General features: G+C 44.3%; 1 protein-coding gene across 2 annotated transcripts in view; it reads left to right on the plus strand.

The window, feature by feature from the left end:
* The window catches only part of SRC (SRC proto-oncogene, non-receptor tyrosine kinase), a 96,932-nt gene that overhangs the window by 24,305 nt on the left and 52,267 nt on the right, over positions 1 to 20,360 (plus strand). The window lies entirely within an intron of this gene.

Consider the following 20,360-nt stretch of genomic DNA (forward strand, 5'->3'; position numbering starts at 1 on the left):
GCAATGTAAACGAAAGTTTATCATTTTGCCTTCTACATCCCCACTTGTTCTGTTTGGGAACTGGAAAGGCCCCTTCCTCCCCTCTCATTTTATACCTATAGCCTACCTGATTTCTTTATCTTCTTTAATAACTCAGCGTTTTGCCACTTTGGTTTTATAATGTTTTATTACTGTTGTGTCCAAGCTTTTGCGAACCGTTTAAATTTCTTTCAATGAAAAGAAAATATACTAAAAAGGATCTATGAGGGGGGAACAATTATCTACATTGAGAACAAGGGTGGGAGGAGAACCTGCTGAGGAGGGGGCAGATTTGGCCTCCAAGGAATGTGCAGCAGTGGACAGTGCATTCCTTGGAGGCTGGATCGGCTGCCCCTCTGGATTCTGCCGCCTGAGGCGTTCTCCTCACCTTGCCTCATGGGTAGGCCGGCCATGCTACTCGTCGCAATGGCTGTGTTCACCCGCCAGTGTTGAAGGTAGTGCTTGTCTGTGTACCAGAGTGCCGACTGGTGATAACTGCATAGCTGTCAACCTTCCCTTTTTTTGCGGGAAATTCCCTTATTCCAGCACCGTTTTCCACTGCTTCCTGCTGCTATCCCAGATTGTTAGATATCCCGTAGACTGTCCCCAGGTCTGGTGAGGCTGCTGATCCCTTATTTTCGAGGCTGCTGATCCCTTATTTTCAAATCTCAAAGTTCAAAGCTATGGATAACTGTGGCAAGATTCAGGTAGAGCTGTGTCGTCGCGTGTGTTTGTTTTTCTCCGTGACCAAGCTGTGACGAATAGGCTGCAGACAGCCTCCTCTGTGTCAGAATCAGGCCTGACTTCCTGTGGTCTTACCCTGCGGTGTGACTAATGTGTAGGGAAAAGAAGGAGAGATGAAGAGAGAATCAAGGTGGGGCTCTTGTTATGAAGGATTGCTGGTGGAGAACAAATGGATTCAGTGGAGCAGGGGAGTGCCTGGTGGTCCTCTTCATTTTCTGCCTCTCACCCTAAGGACAAGCCTGTTGTTGCTTTTTAAGGATGAAGGAACTGTGTGAGGATGAGGTTCATGCATCCATCTTTTATCTGTGAGGGGAGAGTTAAGCCTATAGATCTCTCCCCCCCTTTCTCTTTCTCTTTCTATCTTTCTCTCAATCTCTGGACAGGTTCTCTGTCCTAGAAGATGACCACATCCTTTCTCATCACTGTTGCCATTTTTCATGCATCTCTCTCCAGCTGGAGTAACAAAGGTGGGTGTGCCATTGTTTGCAAGTGCTGGAGTCCACACACACACACACACACACACACCCCTCCATCCTTCGCCCCGCTGACATTCTATGCAAGCTGTTGTATTTCAGCGTTTGTTTCCAGTCACTTTTTACAGGAGATGTCACGAAATGGATTAATCCCTTTCCTTTTAAAGGGGGGTGGGGGGAGTCGGTCAGAGCACCCTAAGGATTAACCCAATAAGGGTATTGCCAAGGGGGGGGGGTTAAACCATCCAGCAGGAATCCTCAGGAAGGCAGTCGCCCTGTTAAGTTGGTGCTGTCAGAAAGATAATATTTGCATTCAACTAGGATTTTGCCCACAAGGGTTAATCTTACCATTTGCCCTCTGTCCTTTCTTTAAATTAAAACAGTGATCTGAAGCATGGTCAGTAAGCCCTCTTTGTCTGTGTGGGTTCTACATTAAACCATCATTAAGTACTCCCTGCCTTGTTTCTGTTAACAAAGAGCTGTCATTAAAAGGTAAAAGGGATGCGGGTGGCGCTGTGGTCTAAATCATGGAGACTCTTGGGCTTGCCGATCGGCTGTCATTACAGCTTATTGATGAGGGTGGAATCCAAAGTGGGGAATCCAGGGCAGAATGGGTGGCATGTAGGACGGTCTTTGCTTCTTGAGATACTTCAGATTGTCCATTGCTTATAGACAGGGTAATCTCTTAAATTTATTTATTTTTAAATACTTGCAAAGCCATATATGACTTTTATAACAAAACAAAATTTCAGAAACTAGGCACAAATACATAAAGTTCTATATTCCACAATAAATGTGCCTTAGGGCATTTATTAGAAATCGTCATATTTCTAATTAATCCAGGTTGTACCTTATCACCATTGTGTTTCCTCATATTAAATCAAAGCAATATTGCCTTCTTGGAAATAAAGCATTCTGGGTACAAAATCCTATGCATGGTTTCGACTTATTTATAAATATATCTAATGTTCGGTGCATTTTCCTCAGCCTTATATGGTTTGCCAATTTAGCCATTACAGCTTGCTCCCATATTTGATTAATCCGCTCCCATCCATTCATCTTTGGTATTTTTAGTTGCTTCCAATATTTAGCATGTAGCTTCTGAGCAGCTGCTAAAATAAAAAAAGGAAAATATTTAAAACTGGTTAATTATGTAGTATCTTTTATATAGGGTGACAGAAATAATAATGGATGTATTTCAATATTTTTTAAAATGCAAATTTTAAACTGGCCATTGCCTAGAACTGTTGCCAGCTGGCTGAGTTTCTTTGTATTTGGCTGTCTGTGGATTCAAATGCGTGTTCATTCATACATAAAGAGACATACTTGGTGAGACGATTTTGAGGCTGCTGGGTGGCAACTCTGCTTGGGAACCAGAAATCTTTTTCTGCGCTGATCTTTTGTGGGTGCTAAATTTAATAAAATGCTTACTCGTGCTAAAATATACAAAAAAGCTGAAGGTTAGTAGTACAGAACACAGCAGATTGACATATTGGATGATTATGAAAATCAGTTTCTTATGACAATCTGTAATGAGTTTGTGTGTGTTTGTGTGTCGGCTGCACCCTAATCTGATTGCCACATGGTCTTGAAGTGAACAGCTGGTCCTCAGGCGTGCATGGAAAGCTAGCAGAATGTTGGCATCTCTATTCTCTCTTACATGGTGTTGCACTAGAAAAACAAAACCCAAGTCCAATTAAACATTTCTCTCCTATAAGCATATGTAGACTGTGTTTTCTTATCATAATTTCTGCACCCTTTATATATTTATTCGCTCCTCAGCCAAATGCCTCTGGGAAGCACACAAACAAACAGAACGTCCTCCTTGGTTGTTTGTCTCTAGCAAGTGATATTCTGAGGCATCCTGTGTTAGCCAGGCCCTACCAAGTAGCAAAGTGTGTTGGCTGCCTCACAAGAAGCCAGTCTGTGAATGCTGGAATCTTTTGAATCTAGCCTTCTTGTTGTTGTTGTTGTTGTTTAGTCATTTAGTCGTGTCCGACTCTTCGTGACCCCATGGACCAGAGCACGCCAGGCACTCCTGTCTTCCACTGCCTCCCGCAGTTTGGTCAAACTCATCCTGGTAGCTTCGAGAGCACTGTCCAACCATCTCGTCCTCTGTTGTCCCCTTCTCCTTGTGCCCTCAAACTTTCCCAACATCAGGGTCTTTTCCAGGGAGTCTTCTCTTCTCATGAGGTGGCCAAAGTATTGGAGCCTCAGCTTCAGGATCTGTCCTTCCAGTGAGCACTCAGGGCTGATTTCCTTCAGAATAGATAGGTTTGATCTTCTTGCAGTCCATGGGACTCTCAAGAGTCTCCTCCAGCACCATAATTCAAAAGCATCAATTCTTTGGCGATCAGCCTTCTTTATGGTCCAGCTCTCACTTCCATACGTCACTACTGGGAAAACCATAGCTTTAACAATATGGACCTTTGTTGGCAAGGTGATGTCTCTGCTTTTTAAGATGCTGTCTAGTGGCAATTAATAGACGTTCTCCATGAATTTGTTCCATTCATCTTTCTCAAAGCCGTCTAAGCTATCGTCACATTTACGGTAGCAAACAGGTTATGCCTTCTTATCTATCCATCAAGCAATGGATCTACCAAGCCAGCAGCACCCTTGAACTGGGCTTGAACGCTGCCAAAATTTGTCCTCTGTTTTCTTGAAAGCTTTTCTCCTCTGAGAAAGAGGCTTCAGTTTTATTGCCTCATTCTCAGGGTGCTTGAGCATTTCTTCAGAATTTAATAGGGCAGTTCGGCACCATTCCATGCACATTTAAAGCACATGGCACCCCCCAAGAATCCTGGGAACTGCAATTTGTTAAAGGTGCTGGAAACGATAGGTCTGTGAGAAGGAAGCTATAGTTCCCAGGATTCATTGGGGGAAGTCATGTGGTTTACAGTAAATGTGTGTTGGGTGTGCTTTAGCTTTATAGTCTGGAGCTGTCCCAGGTAACCTCCTGTGCTCTTGCACATAGGAAGCTGCCTTGTATCAGGTCAGAATACCTGTCAGTCTAGCCCACCACTGTTGCCTGTTTGCTCTGAATGACAACAGCTCTCCAGCGTCACAGGCAGAGACCATTCACATCTAAACCTTTTAACTGGAGAGACCAAGGATTGATTCTGAAACCTTCTGCAAGCAAATAATAGAACTGTAGTGTTGGAAGGGATCCTGAGCATCATCTAGTTGAACCCCCTGCAATTCAAGAATCTTTTGCCCATTGTGCGGCTCAAACCCACAACCCTGAGATTAAGAGTCTCAGGCTCTACTGAGCTATCCCAGTGCATAACAAGTCAGTTATAGTCGCTCCCTTAAGGAGGACCCTGCCCAGAGTTCCCTGGGATGAAGTGCAAAGTCTGAAATATTAAAGCAAAAATGACCCAGTACCGCTCTGCTTTTCCATTGAACCTCATTTAATGAAACTACTTAAAAGGTTTGCCTGAGGCAAACAAAGAATGAGGAAAGTGTGGTTCTCTCAGACAATGTTGCATTGGCACATGAGTGTGTGCTTTTGTGCAAGGTACATTTCATGCTTACAAATACAAGGCTCTGTGTCCAAGGTGTCATCAAGTGGTAGAGATTGGGATTGACATGATCTTGATCTCCCCGCCGCCTCACATTTGACTATTTGTGCTTTGAGAACATCTGCACAAGCCTCCTGGTTTGATTACTTCAGATCCAGCATCGGATTCCCAATTTTTCTACTACCAGAAGGACAGGATCCTACCATCATGGCCTGCATCTGGCCATTGCAGTGTTTCCCCTCTTTTATCTGTGTCAAAACCTTAACCCCACCTGTATGTCTCAGACAAATGGGTCCTGATTTACCTCCCCAATTACATGCCCCCTTACAAAGTACCAGGGGGTGACATTTAGGTGCCTCTCTGATTTTTTCCAGGGATAGTTCTGAATTGATCGATAGGCTAAAATACTCATTTTATGACACACCTTTGCTGTGTTGTGTGAGAATATTTCCTTGCTGAAATCAAACACTATGGACCTGAGGTATGAATGTCTGCTCTAGAAACTCCACATCAAATTTTACCTTCCTCCCTCTTATGCCCTGCTACTTCTCCACAGAAGGACAATGGTCATAGCTGTCAACCATCCCTTATTTGGCCGGAAAGTCCCTTATCCCAGTGCCGTGTCCCGCTGCTGTCCCTTATTGATGATGTCCCTTAAATTTCCCAGGTTTCAAAGGAAGCAGCTCCTCTCCCTCCCTCCCTGCCAGCCAGGGAGGAGGGAGGCTCCAACTGTCTTGCTTGGCTGCGTTGCTCACCCAATAAGGAGTCTAAGAACGACTGGGGGGTAGAGCTTGCATGCTTTGTGCCGATCAAATCGGCCGCGTTGCCTGGGGACTCGCCTTTGCTCAGAGCTTCCCAGCGGAGAGGTGACGGTGGTTTTCCTTGCTGCGTCCCCTTTGCCGGGTTGCTGCGCTGTTGGAACCACCGCTTGAGGCTTCGTGTGGCTGCTGGCTGACTAAAATCCCTTATTTTGGCTGCTGATCCCTTATTTTTGAGGCTGCTGGTCCCTTATATTCAAATCTGTAAGTTGACAGCTATGACCATGGTTCAGTTGTTCAGTCTCCAGGTAGAGCTCTGAAAGACTCTAGTTTGAAACCCTTGAGAGCTGCTGCCAGTCAGTGCAAACAGTACTGCGCTAGATGGACCAATGGCCTGAAACTGCATAAGGCAGCTTCTTGTGTTCCGTTATTTTCTTTACAGAAGACTAAATGCTGGCCCGGCCCTACCATTAGACAGGGTGAGGCAGGCACCTCATGCAGCCAAGTGTTACCTTTTAATATTATTGGTTGTTTTTTTTTACTGCCAGGGAGGAGTGTTTGTGTTATTTTCTGCACCAGGTGCCAAAATAATTTGACTGACCTTGAGTGGTACGTTGTTCAACTAGGGGGAAGGTTTCCTTTTGCTTTTCTCCCTGTTCCGTTTCAGACTGTAAAAGGTCTTGAGCCAGCCGCAACTGAAAGCACCTCTGCTCCCTGAGATCTGCCAAGTTTTGTCAAAACACACTCTTAGAAATTACAATGCATCTGGAAACGTGTGTTTGCTGGCTCTGCTTCACAGCCTCCTTGAGTGCTTTTGGAATGTGTCCTTGATTAGTGATAACACCAATCTGCTTGCCTGGATGAAGAGGGGTGGGTGGGTGGGTGCACACCGGACCTTTGAGTGGCTAAAATGTAGACTACTGTACAAAGATAAGAATCATCTGTTTCTTTTGCCTCTGCCCCTCGCTGGAAAGTGACCCCTGGAAGGTTACCCACATGGCAATGCTGCTCTCAGATTTATAAATATTTTGATAAATCAATATTATATATTCTGTCCTTGGCTTATGTGCCATTTTGACGTAATTTGTGGTAAAAGAGGGTTTCAGCGCCCTTGCCATAGGCATTTTATTTATTTAAATCCTGTCTACCCCACCTTTCCTCTATTAAAAACACACACACAAAAAAACACACACACACAAGAAAAGAGCCAACCCTCAAGGCAGCTTTACAAACCAATAAAAGGAATATAAAACTCCCAACAGTAATAATTAAAACACCATACAAAAACCAATTCAGCCAGGGAAAAGGGAGCAACTGCAGGCAGTAAACCATAATTGCTTCTAAAAGCCCTAGCAAACAAGAGAAACTGAAATTGGCATACAAAAAATGATGATGATGGTGCCAGACAAATTTGGGAAAGGAAAGGAATTCCATAACCAGAACACCAAATAAAGGGGACTGGGAGTAGGGGCCTTTTGTGTTTAGTGTTGTGGATCAGAAAGGGAGGGCTTTGTGTCCTAGGGGGAGAAATTATTTGGTTTTTCTACTAGATTTGCAACATGTGAATGTGTGGTTAGTGGCTACTGTTCTTAGCTGTTAGTTCAGGATTTTTAAATATATTTTTTTAACGGTATCACCCACAATTTATTCTTCTGTGTCGCCTCATCCTTGGATCTCCTTGACTTTCCAGCCATCATCTCTGAATCCATGGTCTATTTTCTGTTTCTTTCCTCCCTTGAGGCTAACCAGCAATCAAAGGGGTTAGAGCTTTGTGTTCATGCCCTAAAAAGTAGATCTTCTCCCAATAGCCTGTGAGTCAGTGGATGGTAGAAGGGCTTTTGGAATAAACATGAACTCAGAGCACAGAATACAGGAGCAATCTGCTCATCATTACTAAGATTCTGCTTACTTAGTCAGCTCACTTTGTGTGTATGTGGACCCAGTCAACCTTCCTTGCAGAGGTGCTCCCAAAGTACAGCGGCAGAAAGCGAACTTTGCATTTTATTTGAGGAAATGGTTAGTGCTAATATAGCAGCTTTCAGGGACAGAAGGATCCTTTTCTCTTTTAAGACAATGAAGTTCTCCATTTGACCCCAAATAGCTTTCATAGTTCTTTTATTAAATTGGCAAGTTGTTGTTTTTTAAGCGCTGTAGGCTTTTCTTAACCAGGCGCAGAAGTTCATTTCTAAAAATTGTGGTGTGTTTCTGGGCAAAATGTTCAAGGGGTCGAACAACTCCCTTATGTGGAAAGGTTACGAGGTTCAGGGCTTTTTAGGCCAGGGGAAAAAATGGGGAGTAAGGGGAGAGACAGAAGATCTGCATAAAATGAATGTATGCTGTGGAGCAGTGTTAGAAACTGAATTAGAAAAGCTAGGAGCCAAATGGCTCCTGGGACCTGGGTTGTGGGTGCCAAAATAGAATGTCTAGTCACTATTGAGGAGCAGTCAGCAACACTTTTTATTTATTATTTTGATAATAATAATAATACACAATTCACATGTGACACATGGTTAATATCACATTTTAACAGAAATTGTTAATGCATGTTTAATTTGGTGTTCACGATTAAAAATATTAGTGCCATACTTCAGTTTTCAAAACACTCTATCCTTTATTGTTAAACTCCTAACATATTGTCTATCCTTAATATATACTTTGAGGCTTCAAAGCACATACATTTCAGTAATCCTTGGGAGTCAGCCAGCCACAAAAAAATGGCACCTAGACTTCTTGAGGTGCTCGCAAATGGAGAATCTTTAGGCGCAAAATGCGCCTGGTGTCCTGCTAATTTCGAACCGTGCTGTGGAGAACTGAACTAGGTTGTACTTGGTTCACACACATGGAATTCAGTCCAGCTGATCCAACCACATATCATGTTAGCTGTGGGAAAAGTGGACACAATTGTAAACCATAGTTTCCAGGTTTATACAAACGGGAAACAGTAGTTAATGGAAGACTTGTGCACTCATGTAAACGGCTATGTCTAAAAGCACAAGGCTCATACCTATCTTACCTGATTAAGCTGAGATATAATCAGTGCTTTTTTCCTGGGGGGACGCAGGGGGACGCATACCCCTAAGCATTTTGTGAATCTAAGTTTAGCCTCACCGAGGGGCAGTATTTCAATATGAGCAGGAAAATGAGAATACCCCTAAACATTTCTTTTAGAAAAAAGCACTGGATATAACTATCCAGATATGAGATCCCTCATTCTCTGAATAAGAGAGGGCTGTTAGTTTATGTCCTGCATGTTGTTAAATAGATAAACAGCATGTATGGTTCCTATAGTACTTTAGCGGACCAATTTTTTGAAATGGGATGCTGGACTAGATTAGAGTGCCCATGTGTCTTACTTTAAAGGAATGCATCCTTAGTTTGATGGAGTGTCTGATCCAAGTCCAGGTTAAATATAACGAACCAGAAGACAGGAGAACAGAGGCTTTGAAGTTGCATATCCACAGTTAACATCTGGGCTGCAGACTGAGCTGGCACAAAGTTAACCTGGTCACAGCCTTCCCCACTGTGGTCAGATGTCTTGCAATTTTTTTATTTTAAACTACAGAATTCAGATGTACATATAAATCAGCATATTAAATTTTCTGTTTACTTCCACCCTTTCCTTTATTTGGTGATGAGCAAGTGGTCACTCTAGATCAGGGGTCAGCAGCCTTTTTCAGCCGGGGGCTGGTCCACCGTCCCTCAGACCGTGCGGTGGGCCGGACTATATTTTTTTTTGGGGGGGGGAAATGAATGAATTCCTATGCCCCACAAATAACCCAGAGATGCATTTTAAATAAAAGCACATATTCTACTCATGTAAAAACATTAGGCAGGCCCCACAAATAATCCAGAGATGCATTTTAAATAAAAGCACACATTCTACTCATGTGTGTAAAAGCATGCTGATTCCCGGACTGTCTGCAGGCCAGATTGAGAAGGTGATTGGGCCACATCCGGCCCCCGGGCCTTAGGTTGCCTACCCCTGTTCTAGATGGATATGTGGCCTGACCTAGCAAGGATCTGTTATTGTTGTTAATGATGCTAGATTTAATTGAATAATAGATCATTTTTAAAAACTCTTGAAGTATTTTTTAAAAAATCCCTTTGTAGTCTCAAGAATTTCCTAACTACTTGAGATTCAGAATCAGGTCACCAAACAAAATTAATCAATTTTTTTGGGGGGGGGAGGTTCCTGATATGATATATTGATTAAAAATGACTACTTTGGATTTTTGATGGTTGAACTGATGGGTGAAATGGTGTGCTTGAACACACTGGATTCAGCTAACGTTTCCCCGAAATATTTTCCAAGGCTTGGTAAAGGCACAATCCACACACAGGTGCCTGCCATTCACTAGACTAGCTCAACACTTGGGAATTTATTGAAGTCTACTTGGCGCAGGGAACAAAGCCACTGTGTGATAGACAGGGAATCCTGCTCTATCTGGGGATCATTGTAAGTTATGGGAGAAATGGGGGAAGTTTTTCTCTAAAGTGGAATATCTTTTTTTAAAAAAATCTTTCCAATTAATATAGCTTGCGGACCCTTTTTTTCTGGCTTGGAGATCAAAGTATGTGTGCTCAGGGGAGGAGGGAATGCGGAAGAAGATCGGAAGGCTATAGTTGCCTCTTCTCTTCAGCTCTGGCAGTAAACAGGGGCCAAGAAAGCTGCATTGTTCTGTGCTTTAGCTACAGGAGCTGCTTTGATTTCTCACAGCAGGAATTCTTGGCTTTGCATGAGTGAGGGCCCCCAAGTGCAGCTATGAAGGAAGTTTTTCTCTCCCCCCTGCCCATGGGTTTGAAGCACATTCTACTGACAAAGCTCTGCTTCAGACTAAAATGAAAGGGGAGTGGAGGATATAAAAGGGGGCTTTAATCATTGAATTGGAGACACCCTGTATCAAGGGGAGTGAATCTGAGCAGCACCAAAGAGTCGGAATAAGGCCAGTGTGCTGTCAGGTGACTTGATTGTCTTCCAGAGCTCATACACAAGATGGCTCGCGAAAGATCAGTTACCCCCTTTAATGTGCTCAAACCATCTTTTTGTACCTCCATCAGGGCAGTTACAGACTGCTGTTCCTCCTCCTCTCCCTCTTTCCTCCACTGGAATTACGCAGCTGCTGAGTGTTCCCTATTAGCAAGGTATAATCCTAATAATCTGTTACCTATTTTGTGCCTGCTTTTCCTTCTACATTTTTTTTTAAGGAAACCTGTTAGGTTACTGTTTTCTTTTTCTTGCAACACAGTTTTCAGAAGTGTGACTTGCTAAAACTGCTGTGGAGTTTCTTTCCTCTCTGAGAAAGCAAACTGTGTTGCTCCAGAAGGAAATCCCCCCAAATCCATAGTTGGGCAATACCTTTCTATGATAACTAACAAAAACAAGACAAAATAAGGAGCTAACTTTCTTCAGAACTTTCCATCAGGCTAGATGGGACACACATCGTCTTTAGGCTGGATGGAACAAAGAAGCATACAATGGCTGTTCTGCCATTTCTGAAAATATAAAAACCCAGCAGTCCCCCAGATCTGTCTCAATTTTTTGTGACATTTTTGGCTGTCCTGATGCCTAACTGTGGATTGGTCCCACCTGCCTTCCTGTCCCATGTTCTCTAGAAGTTAACTCTCTGAGTAAGTGTGGAAGGGATGCATCATGCCTCACATGCATGTAAGTTACACATGAATATTTGGCATTGAGTTACATGTTACCAACTAACTTGGGTACGTGAGTACCTCACCTCATTGCTGTGAATCTGCTGCAGGAGTGGAGGGAAGGAAGAAGATCTTCTATGTTGGCACACTCAGATTTGGAACTTTGGGTTACATCCAATTTTTTACTCTGTGAATGTTCCGTTAGCGCAAGGATTTCTGCTTCTGCAATGCAACGTTCTCCTCACCCTCCATGCACCCTAAATCTGCTCAGAAGGTTCCCCCCAACTTTCCGGAGTAGATTTGGCAGGAGGAAGGAAAAGCAGGGTGTACATGAGCCCCAAGGCTTCTTGCGGTTAGTCCTCGTAACACCATGGTTTTAGCATTATGTGCAAACACCACCAGTCCAGAGAGGCTTGTTAGGTCCAAGCTCTATGGCCACCTAATCATAGTATAAAAGTCAGAGGCCATAATTTGAGGGCAGGTTGTTTGGTAATACAGGCAGCTGTCTTGCCACATTGGAAATATAGGCAGTGGCATAGCGTGGGGGGTGCGGGGGGGCCGGCAGCACCGGGCGCAACATCTGGGGGTTAGGGTTAGGGGGCGCAAATCCACGGGTTAGGGGGCGCAAATCCATGGGTTAGGGGGCGCAAATTACTTGCCTTGCCCCGGGTGCTGACAACCCACGCTACGCCACTGAATATAGGCCTCTTGTTTGGCAGACAGCCCAGAAAAGAAGAAGGGCGGTAAAAACTTTGTGTCACAAGACCAAAACTACACGACTGGAAAATGTAGAATGTAGGAAACTGGCAAACTGTACCCACGAAGCGTTTCAAAGTTCTATCCAGTGAAAGTTCTTATTTTGCATTTATATAAATGAACCGAGTAGATTTGATACCTTGTGTCACCGGTGACTTTCAAAAATTCAGGTGTTCTGAAGGATTCTTCTTGCCTAAGTGCTTGTATGTGGTAGGGGATATTAATGTTCCTCAAATTTTTATTGCAGCTGCAGTTCACGTTTCCTTATTTTCCGGTTCCTACAAATTCCACTCTGCCCAGAGAATGCAAACATTTATAACTCTGTGTCGTGTCCATTTTAGGCGGTTGGGACTGAGCCTTTCTACCTTAAACCAAAATGTTTTCCCCAATACATAGCCCTTGTTTTCCAGCTTCAGAAATGTGTCAAGAAAAGGGGGGAAACGCTGCTTCACAAGCTTACATCCTGCCTGGTATGTAAGCTGGCACAGAATTTTCCGCATCATTGTCAGTCAAGAAGCAATTTCTTAAAATTTGCTTGATTCCTCTTCAACTGAAAAATGCAGCAATCCCAAGAGCAGGTTCAGACACAGATCAGCATGCTGCAGTTTCTTTTGACTTGTACCACTTCAAAGAGCAGGTAGAAAGCTCATGTCTTGAACCGCTCCCTTGTGCACAGGGAAAAACAAAACAACTCCCTGAACACAAAAAGTTGACCTTCTCCCTGATGTGCTGTCTTAAGCAAAATGTATGCTTTTGTGGTTCTTGATTCCAGGAAATATTTGTTCCTTGCACATGAATCTTCCATGTGGCTCAGTGCGTGCCTTCTTTGTGTGCTTGGAAGCCCTGAGTCTATTGGTAAATGCTTCTTGTCATGTGCAAGGAGGTCTGAGAGACGCCAACCTGTGCATGATTCCCACAGCTCAGCTGATAGAAATATTGTCCATTCCCCTAGCTTTTGGTCACTGATTCCTGAGCGCAGCAATGAATGCATCTCCCTTTTAAAAAAATGTGCTCCTTGGGACTGCAATCCAGTTGGAGGACACAAGCTTTGATTGTAGAGGATATTGGGGTCAAACCCTGCCATCTTCAGTAAAAAAGAACATTCTGGCAAAACCTTTCTGCCTGAGACCTTGGAGAACTGCTTTCAGTCAGAGTAGGCAATGGCTTTGAAGCAAATTACTTTCCCCAAAGACAACTGAGAGCTGTAGTTTACCCTTGTGCAGCTATAGTTTCCAGCACCATTAACAAACTACATTTCCTGTACTTATTTTGGGGAACCAGTGGACTTTAAATGTACTGCGTGTATGCAGTGAATATCTGCGCTAGGTAGGCAATTAGTTTAACTTGGGAGCACTTCCAGACAACTTGTCTATTATTCATCCTTATTTGTTTGTAGGCAATGTTGGCACTTTAATGAGCATTCCTTTTGCTTTGTTTGTGGGGAGGTTGCATCAAAGCTAGTGTTCTCCCACACTGTCCATTGCATTTCCCTGTCACTTTCCTTATTACAAAAAAACAACAACACCACGATCTTTGGAAAACGTGGTTTTCTGTGCAGGACCACCCTATCATCTACAACTGTGCAGCCTGAATTTGCTGGTGTTTGAATAGGTCTGCCATATGTCTGGGATTTCCCAGACATCTCTGGAATTTGTCCATTGGAAATAGCATCTGGGCAGAATTTCCGAAGATTGGTAAAAGTCTGGGGAAACCCGAGTGTATGGCAACCCACGTCGGAAGTGTTGATTTTGGGGGAGAATTTCCTTAAAAATAGCTCAAGATTTCACAGAAAAAGCTCAGCAACTTTGCCCACCCCACCTCAAAGCAAAACTCAACAACTTTTGTGTCCGGATTTTCACTTTGTGAAATATGGCAAGCCTATGTTTGAATCCCACTTGAAAAGAGTGACAGTCAGGAAAGGCCCTTGGTGTTAGGCAGTTTCACTGTGTTTCAGTGATTTATCTGAACGGCACAAATGAAAGTTAATATATAAGCAGTTCCTCTGAAATGAAGGGTTCTTCCCTTATTCCTTCCCTTCTGCCACCTGCCCCATCTCCTCACTTCCTCTGGTGTCGCATCTGGGCAGACTCAAAGCACTCCAAGCTATTGCCTCATGTGCAACAGTTTCTGCAGGCAGAAAATGTGGTATCTGTTTTTTACTGTGGCTCAGAAGTGTGGGGACTGGTGTTAATGCCCACGCAGTGGGGAACCAGGGAGCTGGAATGTGGAGCTTGACAGCCATTGTCGCTAGCAGGTTATTTATTTTTTTAATGTAATTGGTTCTTCCCAAAACTTAAGCTGCTGCTCTGCTTAGGGGGTCAGGAATGGGTCAGTAGGGTGCTAAAGATAATTAAAGAGAAGCAGCTTTCTGTGGCACAAACCCTTAATGAAGGAAAAACACAAACTCCACGCATATACATACGCACACAGCTGTTGATGACAGCATGGAATTGAAGAAGGAAGTAACATGTCTAGACAGTGCCGGATTAGAAAGCAGGTGAGGCTGGCGGCGGAGATGAGGATCAGGTATTTTTCGATCACTCAAGGTTATGTCACCAACATGGAGTTGACTTGTGGGTTAAAATAGGGAACGCTGAGTTTCCGAGGGCAGAGGTGGGGAAATTTGCTGCTTTTGGAAAGTCCCACTCTCCCCACAAAGCTGCTCCAGCCACTTCTTCCCTGAGCTGTACCCACTGGGACCTCTGCCTGTGCGGAAACTCTTCCTGTCAGCTGGGATAGCTGAATCAAAACCTCCATGTTCAGAAGCAGTGTACCTCACGCCCTGCTGTTCAGTTTTCCAAGGCCATTTGGCTGGCTTCTGTGGGAGACATAGGGCTGACCAAAGGAGGTGTCTGAGAGTGACATGGTTATAGAATGCCCAATATTGATATTTTCTAGAGGAGAGACCGGCTTCAGCTCTACCTTCTTCTGCTCCTATCTTCATAGTGCTGTCCTGGCCTAGTTTTTTATTTTATTTTATATACACAGTGGTACCTCAGATTACGAATTTAATCCGTTCCGGAAGTCCATTCTTAAACCAAAACCGTTCTTAAATTGAGGCGTGCTTTCCCTAATGACGCCGCCCACCGCTGGTGCCCTTCCACCATTCGGTTTCCATCCTTGGACCGAGGTAAAGTTTGTAGACTGAGGTAAACTTCTGGTTTTGCGGAAGTTCGTAACCCGAATTGTTCGTAAACAGGGCTGTTCTTAAACCGAGGTACGTGTGTGTGTGTGTGTGTGTGTGTGTGTGTGTGTGTGTGTGACTGTTTACAGATATCTTTGCAAGGAATGTTTCCTGTCTTAGCAAGTAGCTCACATCTTGCTCACCAAGAAAAAATAAAACAGGTAGTGACAGCAGGATTGTTTCTCTAATACCCCTGGATGACCATGGGTGGTTTGTACAGTAACATCCAAAACTCCTGTTTGCCATCTAATCGTAGAGACAGGCCTCAAGATGTTTGTTTCTTCAAGGCTTTCCTGGCCAGACTAAGTTGATTTGCTCTTTTCAAAGGCTGTCTGCTGTCTTTTTCCTAGTAAAAAAGCCTTTTCCTTTGCTTTTTTTCTCTTTTTCCTCTCTGTGGTAAGGGAGTCAATGCTCTGATATTTGTTTTAAATCATCCATTCTTTCTCTCTGTAATCTTTGACCTGCAAGGTCTCACTTCAAATTAAGCTGCTGAGATTTGGACAGGGATGCAAATACGCTTGCGTGTGCTTGAACAAATGCCATCCATGATCTTAAACTTTCTGGCAGAGGTGCTTGCTTCTATGGGATGACAAGGTTGGCTGTCTGTCTACAGGCAGAATTGAAAGATTGGCCTGCAAATATCACAAAATAGGCCCCAGTTAGGCACATTCACACATTAAAAGCACTATTATGGACTATGGATTGTATTCAATGCAGCACTAAGTCAGGGTCCTGTCAGTGCAAGGATTATCACTAGGGCAAAGGGACTATCACCCTCCTCCCCTTGTGTGCCCCCTAAATCTGTACAGTGGTACCTCGGATTAAGTACTTAATTCGTTCCGGAGGTCCGTTCTTAACCTAAAACTGTTCTTAACCTGAAGCACCACTTTAGCTAATGGGGCCTCCTGCTGCCGCCATGCTGCCGGAGCACGATTTCTGTTCTCATCCTGAAGCAAAGTTCTTAACCCAAGGTAATATTTGTGGGTTAGCGGAGTCTGTAACCTGAAGCGTACTTAACCCGAGATACCACTGTACTGGGGTTCTCTCCAGATTTGCAGAGATCATGGGGCACACATGGGAGGTGGGGCACAGGCCGTTTTAGGGTAGCGTGACCGGTGCAGTCACACTGAGCGCCGCCACAAAAATGCTGTAGAACGGGGCACGAGAAGTGGGGGGGCGGCGCTGAATTTTAGCTTTCACACATTTAAAAATGCATTTTGGTTCCTTATTGTTTTTGTGGGGCAGAGGATTATGTTATAAAATTCAGAGCACCGTGAAGATAATTATGCTATGTTACGAGCCAGACTTCCTGACCACTGATTAATCTTCCTTGTAGACTTTATTTCCTTAAAGACTTTGTGCAAATAACTCATATTTTTGGTGTGGTCCCCCCCCTTTCTTTGTATCTTCCTCCTTCCACCACTGTCTCCCATTGTGAAACACAGATGAAAGGCTAGCTTTATTTCCCTTCCTCCCTTCCATGGTGTGTGTGTGTGTGTGTGCTTAAAAAATAAAAATAAACTCATACTGTTAAAACTGCATTGATATCGATCTAGCCTTGAGATATTCGGGCACAACAAGCATTCTCTTATATGTGAGCAGCAGACGACAGTCAATCAGGAGCGTCTCCCAGACAGAACTGAATGAACACTTCACTGCAGCTGGCTGTCCTTGGGCTGCAGCCATTGATGTGGTCTGTCTGCATCAAGGGAGGTGCTAAGTGACTGGGCTGGCTTTTTGCTCCTCTCGCCAGCTCTCTTGGTTTGTATCCCACGGGAAGGCCAGGGCAGGAAATTGTGGTAAGATGTACAAATTGCGGGAAGGTGATCTTCCAGCCTTATTGCAGGCAATGCGCTAGCTCAGCTTTCCACATGGGAGGAAGAATATTATCATGTCATGGTGTTTTTTAGTGCTGTTTGGTAGCATTTGCGTATAACTCCATTTAAAATGGTAACACAAGCAGTTTAAGATACAGTGGTACCTCGGGTTAAGAACTTAATTCGTTCTGGAGGTGTGTTCTTAACCTGAAACTGTTCTTAACCTGAGGTACCATTTTAGCTAATGGGGCCTCCCGCTGCTGCCACCACACAATTCCTGTTCTCATCCTGAAGCAAAGTTCTTAACCCGAGGTACTATTTCTGGGTTAGCGGAGTCTGTAACCTGAAGCGCCTGTAACCTAAGGTACCACTGTATCAGTTTAGCCAGGGTTTCTCAGAATTCTTGTTTACTTTTTTTGGGGGGGGGGGTCCTCTAGCCAGGACCCACCACCTGTTCCACAGTGTGTAGCCACCCTAGGGGGAGCTAGGAAGTCTCAGCCCTCTACTTTTCTGATAGCCCATTAGCTACTGTTTTGAGAAGGTTCCAGGAGCCACATTTTGGATAAAAGTGAGGGTCATGAGTAGATGGGAATAGTAGATTTCATCAGGGCTGATGCCAAAGGTCAGCACTGTCAGGCATCTGCCGGGGGTCCACACGCCCAACTAAGGGCCCACTTGGAAGATCTTCTTGTTCTTCCTCCTCCTCTTCACCATTGCACCCTACGTTTTCACCCTGCCTCTCACTCTAGCTCAGAGAGTGAGGAGGAGGCACAGTAGATGCTACTGCTTGCTTGCTCGCTGACTCTCTGCTCGACAAGGAAGCAAGTGAGGTCCACTTCCAAGGGTCTTCTGACAGTTCCATCACTGCAGGAAGTGAAGTTACAGGGAATCAGGCACACCCTCCCACCAGATGCCGAGATAAAGAACTACACAACTTTTAGAAGACACATGAGAGCAACCCTGTATCTGGAAGTTTTAAATGTTTGACATTTTGCTGGAAGCCGCCCAGAGTGGCTGGGGAAACCCAGCCAGATGGGTGGGGTGGTATTATTATTATTAACTGTGACAAGGAAAAGGATCAGCAGCAGCTTGTGATAACGGTGGTGAGGAGGTAGACTTACTAAGGGAGCATGGCCCATTGAGGCTGTCTTGCTGAAGAACCTTTTCTTCCACAGTGGAAGCACTTAGATTATACATGAAGTTTGTGCGCTGTATGCACATAAATCTTGTGGACTGGGGAACTCCTCCAGCCTTGAAAAACCTTCCCTAATGTGGCTCCCTTGAGACATTGTTGAACTCGGTCCCAGCCAACATGGCCAGTGGTTGGCGGTGATGGGAGCCGTAGTCAAACAGAATATGGAGGGCTACCAGTCTGGGGGAAGCTGGCCTATACAAAGAGCTCAGTGAGACACAGGGGAAATGCTATTGGAACAATTGCCCAAATCAGGTTGGGAGATGGGGTCAAAAGTGGGAGGCAGCCCCTGCTAGAAATCCAATGTGAATCAACAAGGATAAGAACATAAGAAGAGCTTTGCTGGATTACAATAAAGGCCCGTCCAGTCCAGCATTCTGTCTTCATGCTGGTCAACCAGATCCTCTGCCAAATGGCATTCAATCCATTCATGCCCTGGTTTAAGAAGGGGTACTCTCCCTTCTAGAATGCTCTTCCTCTTTTGAACTTTGTGCCCCCACTTCAGGTTGTGTGTAAAGGTCATATCTTGGTTGTCGAACGCCTTGCGACTTGGAACATTTTAGCTCTTGAACGCCGCAAACCCGGACATGAGTGTTCCCGTTTGCGAATGTTCTTTGGAACCTGAACATCCGACGCAACTTCCGATTGAGTGCAGGAAGCTCCTGCAGTCAATTAGAAGCCGCACCTTGGTTTTCAAATGTTTATGGAAGTCGAACGGACTTCAGGAACGGATTCTGTTCGAGAACCAAAGTACAACTGTGCCTCCAGTGGGGATCTGCCTCTCAGTTTAGCAAATCACTGGTTTAATGAATCCTTTGAGTGCTTTAGCTTTTGTGCTGTTTTTCTGAAAGAGGTATGGGCTAAGTCTGCTTTGCATCTGTAGTGGACTCCAGTTCTGACTGCAGCTGCAGGTTACTTGGAGCAGAACATTCCCCTTGCAGCCCTGGCTTTGACTAGTGCTCTGGGCGAGGAGAAACGACTCCTGCAGTTTCACTCACCCAGCTTACTTCATCATAACCACCTGTTTCATGTCAGAGCAAACAAGGAAAGCACCACCTTGGCTTTTCCCCACTACCACCTTCTCTTTTTGGCAGCTGGACCTGCAGTCGTGTGAGAAAAGAGGAGGTGAAACCAGCCATTTTCATAGACAGAACAGAAAAAGAAACCTGGGAGCAATTTCCTTGATTTGCCCGTGAAAAGCAGCTCAGCTGGTTTGAGCATGGTGCTGATAATGGCAAGGTTGCAGATTTGATCCCAACACAGTTCCTACAGAACAGCCATCCTCAATCCTTCAGATGTTTTGGACTACAACTCCCATCATCTCAGGGAGATCTCATGGTGGCTGGGGTTGATGGGAGTTGTAGTCCAAAACATCTGGAAGGCACTAGGTTGGGGACAACTGTCGCATTAATGATAAGCAGAATGTGAACAGACTTCTTGGATCCCTTCAAGGGGTCTAACTCCCTTGTACCCCCCTTCTTTTCTTTCCATGTTGGTGCTCTGTTTGCTCATCCATTGGATCATCCAAATTAAGAGTGCTGAAGCTTTCAAAGACTTATCCTGGATCAAACCAGGATATTGTTAGGAGGGGGAGAAAGAGATATTGTCTGTGCTCTGATACTGTCTAAGCTGCATTTTACAGCTGACTGTCTTGTTTTTAATTGCTTTGGTAGAGGGTGGGTAGCAGACAGCAGTGAGAGACCAGTTGCAAAGCTCTGCCTTGTTATTTTGCCTTCAGAGAGAGAGAAAATGCATGTCTCAGCTTATGCAGAACATCCCCCACTGCTTAAAAACCGCCATGGGGAGGGGAAATAGTTAGCTCCTGGGCTTTCCAAGCACAAACTCTCTTTCTGTAAGCTGGTCAGCTGTGCTCTAAAAATTCAAGTAAAGAGTTTACTGGGACATTTGTAATAAATCCTTGGCTATTCAGTATCAGAACAGGAGGGTGCAGAAGCAGGAAATCACTCTCTTTCCCATTAAAAATAAGGTGCTGCTAGGCTTACCGTGTTTTACAATCCCACCTCCTTGCTGCTAGTATTTTCTGGTGCTGATGAAACTGTAATAGAGATTTATACAATTATAAACCATGTAGAGTATGAAAAGATGGAAATCCATTTGTCCACACTGTTACTTAGAGTGGCATAATACTAGAACTTTATATGTTTATTTATTAATTTGAACAATATTTATCTTTTCCTCCAAGAGACAAGATTCTTGTGATTATGGGTTAGATTGAGAGTTGGTGACT

This window comes from Podarcis filfolensis (assembly GCF_964270895.1).
Source record: "Podarcis filfolensis genome assembly, chromosome: 6".
NCBI lineage: Eukaryota > Metazoa > Chordata > Lepidosauria > Squamata > Lacertidae > Podarcis > Podarcis filfolensis.